The sequence below is a fragment of the Prionailurus bengalensis genome, chromosome D1, assembly GCF_016509475.1.
Source record: "Prionailurus bengalensis isolate Pbe53 chromosome D1, Fcat_Pben_1.1_paternal_pri, whole genome shotgun sequence".
NCBI lineage: Eukaryota > Metazoa > Chordata > Mammalia > Carnivora > Felidae > Prionailurus > Prionailurus bengalensis.
Window position 1 is genome coordinate 25,824,667 of NC_057346.1, and position 12,877 is coordinate 25,837,543.

The following is a 12,877-nucleotide window of genomic DNA, read 5'->3' on the forward strand; positions in this document are numbered from 1 at the left end:
GTGCTGACACCTCAGAGCCTGGAACCTGCTTCAGATTCTGTGTCTCCCTCTCCCTCTGCCACTCGCCTGCTCTCTCTCTCTCTCTCTCTCAAAACTAAATAAACATTAAAAGAAAAATAAGAGAACAAGAAGCAATATGTTCACTTGTGAAAGGCAATGCAGTCCTGGTATGTGTGGGAGCTTCTCCCATGTCTGGCTCAGTGGCCGGCCCATGATTAACCAGCTACGTCTTAGTCTGTCCAGGCTGCTATACCAAAAATAATAAAGACTGAGACTTAAATAACAAACATTTATTTCTACCGTTCTGGAGTCTAGAAGGTCCAAGATCAAGGCTCTGGCAGATTTGGGGTGTCCCGTGAGGGTCCCATGTCCTAGTTCATAGATGCCTAATCACCTTCAAAGGCCCACCTCCTAACATGATTGCGTCAGGGGTTAGGATTTCAACATGTGAATTTTGGAAGGGACACAAACATTCGCTCTATAGCAAGGTATAAGATCAGTGCGTGTGACATAGGCCGAGGCAAGAGTGGGACCTCTACATCAGCACAGGGCCAAAGCACCTGCCAATGTGGAGGGTGACATTGCCTTCGTGGTGGTGAGGGAAAATAAAAACCATGTGCAAAGGTCAGGACACTCTGAGAATAGCTGCCTGTTTGCCTGCAGGAATGCCTCCCGTCTGGGGATTGCACTACCCATACTGTTCAGTATCAGAAGGGAGACACAAGGTCCGGAGGGGAATTGGACCCCTCAATGGGCAATTTGCCATCCAAGCCTAGATGTCCATTTGGGGAAGGAGAACCATACACCCATTGTAGGGAAAAAGGAAAAATCTGAATGTTGCCCTCAGAAGACCCACTTTGGCCCAGAAGGTCCAGTCTTGGCTTGTGCTAGGCAAAAGACCAACATGTGCCACATGTGTCCCTGACCATCCCTTTAGACCCTGTTAGATCCCAGCCATAAGGCATGTTGACTTCTCTCTGGCAAATAAGTGTCCAGGGAGGAGTTTCGGAAACAGGAACGTTGTTTGTTCTCTAAGAGGCTACTTACTTTTACTCAGAAGCTGCTACTAAAGTAACCTCGATTTCTCCCCAAATCACGGGGAGGAATTAATGAGAATTTGGGCGCACCAGCGTGTGCTTTGAGCTTCCCTCTTTACCAAGTGGCAATAGCGTAGGTGGAAAAATCTAGGGCGGAGCGGGGTAAGGCTGCTGGTAGTAAGAAAGGAGGTGGCATACACGCTGAATGTCATTGTCACGTTCCAAATCACGTCTTAAATAGACCTGTTCATGGGAGACACTGCAGTCGGACCTGGGGGATTTGAACCCTTGCATGGCAACTGCTTTGTCCCCTAACCCGCAGGAGCGCTCAGCCATGGTCATTCAGGCATTCACCCGCCACCTGTTCCCCTCACGGAGGTCCGCTGGGTGTGCACATGGAGACAGGAAAGAGAGGAAGGGTGTTAGTGGGACCCAGATTGCTCCCCGGTGGATAGAAGCATGAGTGTCCAAGCCACCCCCACCCTCCTTCCTTTTCAGATTAAGCTTCAGACTAGAATTCTGCCCAATGCACACACCCCATCTTCAGGGCCCTCACAGTCTTTTCATATGCGAGGAGAAAATCCTGAGGGTGGGGCGGGAGGGATCTGTTCCTCTTTCTGTGGGTCCCAGAATCCCAGTGGGGCCACGTTGGCAGCCTGGACCTTACTCCTGACCATCCCTTCCCTCCAGGCTCAGTGGAGAACTGTTAGCCATTTTGACCGCAGTCTCGTGGCAGAAAACATGGGGCCGACTCTGCACAATGTCCAAAGGGTCTCTCACTTTCCATCGCTTCGATTTGCCTACACATCCCGTCACGCAACAAAAATTTATGGAGCACCTTCTGTGTGTCAGGAGCAGGAACAGGCACCATGGATTCAGCAGCAGTCAAGACGGACCTGATCCTCTACCCCGGGGAACTTACCATCTGACAGGGAGCAAGAGAGAGACAGGAAGGGACACAAACAAAAGAAAGACTTAGCTTGCGGTAAGGAAAGAGCAAACTGAAGTCAAGCACAGCACAGGTGCACCTGGGGAAGGATGCAGGGACCCACCTCCGAGGAGGCGTCCTGGAGCTGAGACTTGCATATGAGGAGGAATGAATTCATCAGGCAAAGTGGTGGGAGTGTCTGATTCTGGACAGAGGTTAGAGCATGTGCGTGAGTCCTGGAGTGGAAGAATCTGAGGGCAAAGACCAGGGAGGCTGTGGCACCGTGGGGGGGGAGGGGGAGGAAGCAGAGGTCAGACCCTGCCAGCTGGGAGACAGGGCTGTGAGCGTGGGCTTTATTCCAAGGACAGTGGAGAAGAGCAGAAAGGGTTTTGTCAGAGGGGCTACCCGACAGGAAGCGATTCTATTTCGAGATGGCGTGGGCTCGGTTGTGTGGGCTTTCGTTCCCCAGCGGGGCCTCAGGTTATCAGCCACAAGGGGCCGCTTTCTGAGCTGCTCCGTCTGGCTGTACTCAAAAGCCACAGCTGACTTGAAACACTTTATAAACATTTCCAGGTTGTAAATTCTGTGCTATTTCTGAGCCGTTCCGAACAAATTCATTCCAAATATTATTGCACATCCCCTGCGTGTGAGATGCTGATCGGATCGGGTCAGGGCCCCTTAATGCCACAAGCCACGCCCATGTCCACCTGCTGCATTTGCCACCTACGCTGGTTTTCAAGCCGCGTTCCGGCTACTTAAGAATATCGAGAAAGCCTTCCTACTGTATAGCACTGACCTTGACAGCTCATTCCACATTCACTTCAAGTAGACGGCAGGCTCTTTTCATTGCAACACTGCCAGGCAGCATCTGGAAGAGAAAACTGGTCGCTTTTCAAAGGCTTTAAAGTTTTCGCTTTAGAAAAAGGAAATTTCATTCCGTAAGGCACTATGCATGTGTATGACATGTGTATAACATCTTGAAAATTGGTATTGCTTTGTGTGACACTCAAAGAAATCCAGTGCTCCTGCTGCTCCCAACCCCCTTGCCCCTTTATGACCCCTCTTCCCACCTTCAATCATGGACCCTTTGACTCTCTTGCTCCCACCCCGCCACCCCCGCCCACTCCACCTTCCACTGCAAGATGCCTTGTTGCTAGCCAAAGTTTCCCTGCACACACTCTTCCAAGGATATTGGCTCCCAGCCAGGTTCAACTTACCATTTCCTTCCCCCTCTGTATATGAAAATAAGATCGCTTTTAAAAACAAAACAAGGGGAGCCTGGATGGCTCAGTTGGTGAAGCATCCAACTTGGGTTCAGATCATGATCCCACAATTCATAGGTTTGAACCCCACATGGGCTCCCTGCAGTCAGCACAGAGCCTGCTTCAGATCCTCTGTCCACCACCCCCCCCCCCACCGCCATACCTCCCCAGCTCATTCTCTCTCTCTCTCAGAAATAAACAGTTAACAAAACAAAACAAAAAACAAAATTCACAACATTTTTAAGTGGAAGGGTTCAGTGGAAGGATTTTTACAGAGGAATTAGGTTGTTCCGGAAGTCATTCTAGGCCATCCTTTTAGGCCAGGCTTAACTTGTAATCACTCACTCACATATTCAGCAAATTTCAATGAGCAACCTTCTGTGTTCTGAACATCCTGCCAGGAGCTGGGGGAAGAGAATCAAATAAGACACGGCCCCTGCCCACTGGGAGCCCACAGCCAAGTTGGACAAGGGTTTCAAACTGATGGCTCTGATTTGTCTCATTGACCAACCATCTTACTCTGCTTTATAGACACAGACAAATGCCCATGTTGTTGGTTACCAGAGGACCAGATAAAAATACAAGGATATTTTCATTAAAAAATTAGTGAACGAGAAGACTCAAAATTCAGGTTTTGTCTATAAAGTCAATGATTTGCCATCAAATCAGTAGTAACGATTTATACGTTTAAGATACACCATTAATGGCAAATCTATGGAAAATGGGTCAACCAGCAAATAGTTATTCCAGTTTCCAGGATTTTTTTCATGCTCAACCTTAAAAAAAAGAAAAAAGGAACACAGCTGTTCATCACGGACTTGGAAAATTCTGCCCATCCTGACCCTGACAGGGCCCTGCAGGTCCCCCACAGCCCTCTCCTGTCCATGCAGGTGACCAGGGGGAGGCAGCATTTTCCAACTGGAAACTTGGTCCACAGAGGGAGATTTTGCGGAAGCTGTACTCCAGGCCTCCCATACACCCATCCCCGACCCACCACTGAGCAAACCTCAGCAGAGAGCCCTTGCCAGGGGGTGGGGACACGGTGGCCCTGGCACTGGACTTGGGATGGGAGTTTCAGCAACTGGCAAAAGAGATGTCTCTTGTCTTGGAGGAGCTTAGATTCCAGTGGGGAGGCAAGCATTGATGAAGTAAATTCACACATCGTGCAAACTTAGGCTTTGGCCAGCCGTGTCAATGAGAGTTACATGAGGCAATGAAGAATCTACAAAGCACAGAACAGCAGATCTTACCTGGTCTGGAGTCGTGGCACTTGAGCTGAGGTCTGAAGCACGAGAAGGGCTTAGTCAGGAGACGGGGTGAAGAAAACCCTCCCAGTGTGGGCACTGCGGGTGAGGGAGAACGATGTTCTGGACGACAGAGAAATAGCCAGGCTGAGGGGGAAAGTGCCGGAGGCGGGGGCTGGAGGACAGCAGGGTGCCAGGGCTACCTCGGTGGCACAGATTTTGACTCTTAGCTTAAGAGCAATGGAGCACCACCAAAAGATGTACAGTTTTTAGAATACCTCTTTGGTTAAGAGTAGAGAATGGATGGGATGCTTGGGTGGCTCTGTCGGTTGCGCGTCCGACTCCTGCTCGGGTCTCGGTCTCGTGGTTCGTGAGTTAGAGCCCCCGCGTCGGGCTCTGTGCCGACAGTGCAGAGCCTGGGGCCTGTTTCGGGGTTCTGTGTCCCCCTCTTTCTCTGTTCCTCCACTGCTCATGCTCTGTGTCTCTCTCAAAAATAAATAAGCATTAATAAAAACAAAAGATTCTCTCTCTCTCTTTCTCCAGCCCCCTCTCCTCACTCTCTAAATAAATAAATAAAGAGTAGGGAATGGATTGGAAAGGGCCAGAGAATGCTTTGGGGAAACTAGTTGGGTGAGAAATGTTGGTAACTTGGACTAAGGAGGCAGCAGTGGAGTTGAGGAGATGTAGGCAGGTTTGGGAAAATGCAAGACGAGTTTTAGCAGAATGATGGGATCCTGGGAGTGTCACAGAGGACATTCAGCCCTCTGGCTTCCAGAAGCAGACAGGCAGCTGGGTCATCACCTGAGCCTCGCTGCACTGGAGCAGAGGCCAGTTTTGGTGGTGGGGGTAGAGAGGAGACTGGTACGGGTGTGGTTTCACCAAATCTCTGCATTTGCATGGTTGAGCGTGAGGTATGTCCGAGGACACTCAGTAACCATTTGAACATAGAAGTCTGGGGCTCAGAGACTGAGAACAGGAAAAGTTCTGAGTTTGAGCGTCATCAGCAGACAAGTGGAAGACGGAGGTGAGTCTGCGGATGAGATCGTCCTTGAAGAAAGCATGGAGGGCGAAGCAGGGACAGGACTGCTTCTTCATTTGGTAGGCAGGCTGGATAGGAGGGGCCTGCGAAGGGGCTCACAAAGGCCCCCCTGCCTTCCAGGACTCTGCGGGATGCTACGTTCGGGGAGACCCTCCCAGAGACAAGCACAATGACTTCTCCTAGAGCCTCTGGGATCCTGAGGAGATGCCGAACGAGGAGCCCGTGGAAGAGTCATGAGGTGAAAACAGCAGGACTGGGCAGCACGAGGCAGCACTCACTGACCTGCCGCAAGCAGAGCGCACCCTTCAAAGTCCCCCTGCACCAGCCGGCTCACTTCCAAGCACCCCAGCCCCAAGATGGCCAAACAAGAGGGCCCATCCTCAAACAAGAGGGTTCAAGGGTTTCCCTCCAATAACCATCTCCTCTACCTCCTGAATGTGGCCTATTTTTCTCTCCTTCTCACATGCCACATGATCTACATTGTTCTGAATCTCTCTCCTAATTAGTTCTTTTGACTTTGTAGCTTCGCGCTGTCTTTTGACTTCCACTGCCCATCTAAACGCCTTACGTTCACTTTTGAAGCATTCTTTAAAGTTGATGTCATCTTGTTGGTTTCTGTTGGGATGTCTGACATGTAGCTAGCTTAAAAGAGTGAATTTCCATATTCTCCTTACAGATTTGCATTTTCATATCCGTTGGAGGAAAGGCAGTCGGCTCCTATGACACAGCTGGTGGGCAGAAAGGTATACGGAATGAAGCCACTGGCTTCTTGTCAATGTGAGGTCCCAGGGAGGAAAACTGAAGAAATTACCCAAGGGAGGAGAACTTTGTCACTAGTTAATAGAGTTGATGCCTCCATGACTGCCCCTCACGTCACCCCATCCCCATGTAATCGATAGAACCTGTGCCTGGGACAGGCTCTTCTGAAAGATAATCCAGAAGCAGCCACCTCAGCTGCAATTCCAACGAAATGTCCCGGATGTTTCCACTGTATTCATTTTACTCACTTAAAGATGGTCTTCGTGTGTCATGAGTTAGTGCCTTTCATTCATTTGCAGGGTGTTTATCCAGCCCAACTGTTTCATTCTTAGGAAGCTATGCTTCAAGTTTCCACAGCAGAATCCTTCAGCCAAGACTCATGAAAAAAATCCAAAATATGGTAATGTTTTCACTCACACGTTTACATCACAAACATACAAGATACACACACCCCTCCAGGATCTGCACTGAGCATTAATTCATAATTCTGGGTTTTAGTTCCAGTAAGTTTTCTGGCCTTTTCTCTCTCTCTTCTTCTGGGACACCTATGCACTTGATGTCATGATATTCTTTTTTCTTCTTTTTCAATTGAAGTGTAATTACCATAGAGTGTTCTCTTTTTTTAATTTTATTTTTTATTTTTTAAAGTGATTCAACAATTCTGTACATTACTTAGCGCTCATCATGATAAGTGTGGTCTGAATCCCCTTTACCTGTTTCACCCATTTCCTCACCCACCTCCTCTCTGGCAACCACCAGTTTGTTCTCTGTATTTAAGAGTATTTGGGGGGGGGTTCGCTCTTTTATTCTTTGTTTGTTCGTTTGTTTTGTTTCTTAAATTACACATATGAGTGAAATCACATGGTATTTGTCTTTCTCTGACTTATTTCACTTAGTATTACACCCTATAGACCCATCCTTGTTGTCGCAAATGGCAAGATATCATTCTTTTTTATGGCTGAGTAATATTCCATTATACATACATATTTTTCCCCATGCCTTCTTTATCCATTCATCTATGGATGGACATTTGGGTTGCTTCCATATCTCCACATCTTTGGGTAAATAAATACCCAGTAGAGGAATTACTGGATTGTATAGTAATCCCATTTTTAATTTTTTGGGGGAAACTCCATACTGTTTCCACAGTGGCTATCTCTTTACTGACCTTTGAATTGGTCATAATAACCGTTGCCTTACCCACTAATTTACAACAAGAGTTATAAATTGAAAACCATGAGCAAATTTAATGTCCCACAATTGACGTTTCACCATCATCTTCACCATTATCTACCCCACACAGGTAAAGAGCCAGAAGTGCTAGTGCAAGAAGTAACTCCATCTGAACTTGGAGTATCCATACCACCTTGGAAAGAGAAGAGCCCCTCGGTCAGAAAGACCCAGGTTCAACCTCTGAGTCTCTTTTTCTGCTGTAGAACAGTGATAACTACCTCATGGAATGTCATAAAATTAAATGGGATTTCATGGGAAGGCCCCATTCAAGGTGGCATCTCTGTAAATATGGCCTCCTCTCCCTTGTCTTGGCTAACAGGTGACTCCTGTGCACAGGAGGACAGATGAGAGAAAGGGAGTCAGGTGTCACGTGTCAGAAGTCATCAAGAGGCCTGGGTTCCACCAGATCACTCTGATCTTTTTGCCTGCTCAGCTGTCACCATCTGTTGACCATGGTTGAGGGACGGGGACCCTGCCCTACTACACAGACAGGAAGGACATCAACTGGGCATAGGATGCAGCCGCAGAACTGGAAACTCAGCTCTGGTCCAAAAGGGAGTGGCCAAGAGCAACATGGTGGCCTGGCTCTGGGAACACAGTGCACCTCTGGGGCAAGGGAGATGGGAAGATGGCACACAGGGGCTGCTGCAGCACTGGGGACCTGGACTCTTTTGAATTGACTGTGGCCACTGATATGAGCATAGGAATTGGGAAAGACCACACTGGGCTCACAGAGCTCTGACATGGTCCTGGTGCAGATGGCTTCTGGTTGCCCATTGCAGGTCCATTCTGGCGCTGACATCTCCTGTGGTTCTCGTCAACCATAGGAGTCAACCTGGCCCCTTTAGGCCATTGGCATTGTCCCAGGGGGAGCCAAGAACTCAAGTATATCCTAACTTCTGCCATTAACAAAAACCCAATCTCATTCTGGTTGCTCATCGTGCCCTCCAATCAAGCCCTGGATCCATAGCTTGCCTCGTGATCTAGTGCCCATTAGCCTCCTCTGCAAAGGTAGATAATGATTTCTCTTGGTAACACAGCCAGCCACAGGAATGCAATTGACTGACAGCCACCAGCAGCGGGTGACTTCGGGCTCTGCCTCAGCCTTCAAAAGCCATTTGTCTTTTACTCTCTATTAATCACATGTCTAACTACGTCTTAGCATATCCTTCCTGGAAGACCCAAATGGCTCACAATTGACCCACCAATGGAAGCTGGAGAATTTACATACCAACTCTTCCCTCCTCAGCTGAGGGTTGCCCTGGAGTTTTTAAATCCCTCAAATTTCAGGGTTGAGCTGCCTTGAACACTGGCTGAGCAAGCTCTCACTGCACGGAGAAAAAGCTCTCAGGTGCGTGAAGTGAGAACCTGTCAGCAGGATTGGGGACTGTCCACTGCCCCTGTGGGAAACTGAAAGGTAGGCCAAAGGGGTGGCATGCGACCCCAACATCATCTTCTATGAAGAACACCAAACTTGCACTTCTCGAACCCGGGTATTTACATTCCCAGAAGCACATGGTGGTCATGACAGGAGGGCCCCACGGGCATTATGAGCTTGGAGCATCAGTTTTGTGTGTGTGCATTTTGTGGGGAAGCATGATTTCTATTTTTAGCAAATGGATATTAGAGCTTGGAATGCAGACTTCACATGAGTTTTTAAAAGACAACGTGAAATGTCAGAAAAATGCCATGCTTGACATTGGCTGCTTTGCGTAACCTCCTGGACCTCCTTCACTCAAGTGGAAAAGACTGACAAGCAGAGCTGTGGGCCACTTGGAGCCACTGAAGAGCTTTAAGAAAGTGAGACAGCCAGATTGGTGGCTCCGTGGGGGAAGCCAGCAGCAGGGAGGTTGGGGTGCTTGGGGAATTACTGAGGCCCCAGTGGGCACAGCACATGCCAGGGCACCACAGGCGCAGCAGATGAATAGAAACCCTCGTTCTGGGGTGCAGGGGGGAGGTACCTGAAAACTAATTCTACAATTAATGTTGAATTCGCATTTTGATATCTGCTCTGAACACAGTGCCCCCAAAGAGAACAAGAACTAGGTAAAGGTTTAGCAGGAAAATGTCCTAGACATAGGGAAGGGCTTGGGAAAAAGCCAGGAAGAGGGCATGAGCTTGGGGTGTGGGAGGAAGTGACAGGGCCCACGGGTGAGGGGTGAATGGGGTGGGGAGAAGACGACGTGGCATGTGCCTGGTGGGGTTTTCAGGAGTCAGTCCAGGCGGGCCCCCAGGCCACGGGAAGGACTCTGGTCTGCAGCAAAAAGAGGCTACCGGCAGGTTTTAAATAGAGCAGCTGCAAAACGATATTTGCAATTTTCTAAAAGATCAATTTAGCTGCGATGTGGAGAATAAGATGGAAGAAAGTCAGGGACAGATGCGGAGAAACTGGTTAGAAGTGAGTTACTAGTCCGGGGAAGGGATGCTAGCAGCTTGGGCTAGGAGAGTAGAAGTAGATAGATGGTAGGTAGATAGATGAGATAGAGAGAGAGAGAGAGAATAGATAGATAGATGATGGTATATAGACAGTAGATAGATAGATAGATAGATAGTAGATAGATAGATAATAGATGATGGTAAATAGATAGATAGATATAGATGATAAATGGTAGATAGATAGTAGAGATATAGATAGTAGATAGATAGATAATAAATAGATGGTAAATAGATATATAAATAATAGATGATGGTACACAGATGGTAGATAGATAGATAGATAGATAGATAATAGATAGATAATAGATCATGGTAAATAGATAGATATATAGATAATATATGATGGTAGATAGATGGTAGATAGATAAATAGTAGATAGATAATGGATACATAGATAGTAGATAGATAATAGATAGATAGATACATATAAATGATAGATAAGTAGTAGATGATAGATAAATAGATAGATAATAGATCATGGTAAATAGATAGATATATAGATAATATATGATGGTAGATAGATGGTAGATAGATAAATAGTAGATAGATAACGGATACATAGATAGTAGATAGATAATAGATAGATAGATAGATAGATAGATACATATAAATGATAGATAAGTAGTAGATGATAGATAAATAGATAGATAGATAGATAGATAGATATAGATGATAGATATGTGATAGGTGATAGATAGATAGATGATGGTACATAGACAGTAGATAGATAGATAGTAGATAGATAATAGATAGATAGATAGATAGATAATAGATGATGGTAAATAGATAGATAGATAATAGATGATGGTAGATAGATGATTGATAGATATAGTAGACAGATAGATAAATAATAGATAATAGATAGACATAGATGATAGATAAATGGTAGATGATAGATAGATAGATATAATCAGGGCTCTCCAGAGAAACAGAACTTGTAAGATAGATATAGATATATGTATATGTGAATGTGTATGTATGCATGTATACATTATACATAATATGTTGTATTTTATGCATATATAAAAGAGAGAAAGAGAGATTTAGTATAGGAATTGTCTCACCCAACTACGGAGATGGAGAGGTCCCACAATGTGCCATCTGCGTGCTAGAGACCCAGGAAAGCCAGTGGTCTAATTTAGTCTGAGTCCAAACACTTGCAAACAGGGGGAGCCAGTGGTATAAATCCCAGTCTGAAAGCAGGAGAAAACGAGATGAGATGTTCAGCTCAACAGTGAGGTAGGAAAAAGAGGGGCAAATACCTCCTTCCTCTGCCTTTTGTTCCATTCAGGCCAGCCATGGATTGGATGATGCGCCCCCCCCCAACATTGGAGAAGGCAACCTACTTTATGAAGTCCACTGATTCAAATGCTAACTTCACACCCAGAAACAACGTGTCCTCTGAGCCAGTCGAGTTGACACACAAAATTCACTGGTGACATTCAAGACGGAAAGTGAACAGGACCTGGTAATAGAAAAAGAATGAGGGAAGTGGACAGAGTATGTAAAAGGATATAAAGACTGAACCCCTTGTTTCAGGCTTAGGCAACTGGATATACGGTGATCCCATTGACGAAGACAAAGCTAGTGGAGAACGATCAGGATCGGAAAAAGAATGAGTTTTCTTTTTCACGTGTTGCACGTGAAGGGCCCATGATACGTGCAAGTGGGACGTGCCGGGTGGGAAAGAAGCCTGGATGGGACAGTCAGAAAGGGGACGAACCAGTAGTACTTGTCTGGGACCCCTGGGGACAAAGGCAAGGGCACTTCAACAAGAAGCGAGTGGTGAATACGGTCACGTGCTGCTAAGAACCAGACAATAGTAAAGACTGACACAGTGTCCCTTAGCAAGAGCTGTCGCGGGAGACTGTGCGTGCAGAGGGAGGCCAGCTTGGAGGGACCGAGGGGCATGTGAGGCAGAAGACCTAGGCACACCTCCTTCTGGACTATTGGCTTTGAAGTGGAGAAGCAGGGCGGTGGGTGTCTGGAGGGACACTCTGTTAGAGCTTCGACTGTGCACTGTCATTTGAGGACGCTGGAGGCTTAGCATGGTGAAATGTTGGTAGGAAATGCCTCCCAGAGAAGAGACAGCAGCAGGTGCATGACAGGGCTGGGGGCATCAGCAAATAATCCCCAAGAAAACGGGAGCAGTGGGATCCGGAGCATGCTGACAAGACCACAGTGGAGAACCCCCACTCTGTGGGACGTTCCGCCCCTCCCTTGTTGTCCCCAGTGCCTTTCTTCTCCCTTCCCTTCGCTCTTTTAAAGTCCTATTTATTCTCGGGCGCCCGGGGGGTTCAGTCGGTTGAGCGTCCGATGCTTGGCTCAGGTCATGATCCCACAGTTTCATGAGTTCAAATCCCACATTGGGCTCTACGCTGGCATCGCAGAGGCTGCTTGGGATTCTCTCTCTCCCTCTCTCTCTGCCCCTCCCCAACTCACACTGTCCCTGTCCCTCTCAAAATAAATATATAACTTTAAGGTTCTACTTATCCTTCATTACCCAGTTGAAGTCAACACCCCTTTTTCCTTCTTAGCCAAACCAAGCCTCCGTGTTCCTTGGCCCCCCCGAATGCACAGTCTTTATAGCACTCACTGCTCACACCAAATGATGACCCGTGTCCTCTAGATGTGCCATCTAGTCAATCAAGGTGACATCTTCTTTCTTTTAATGCGCCTCCCTCAGCACCAGCGCTGGCCTGACGTGAAAGAGAAAAGGGCTTTTACTACAAAGTTATCTCTATCAGGAGTCAGGGTGAGGACAGAGACCTTCCAGCAGCCCTGTGCTCACAGGACTTCAACCCTTGAGTGAACGCTCAGAGACAGACAGATGTCCTGCTAACGAGGTTCACATTTCTCCCGAGGATGGCAGGTCTGAGCTACTGGCAATTAACAAAAGATGCAAAATGAGAGTGTAGGAGGGTGGATGTAGGAGAGCC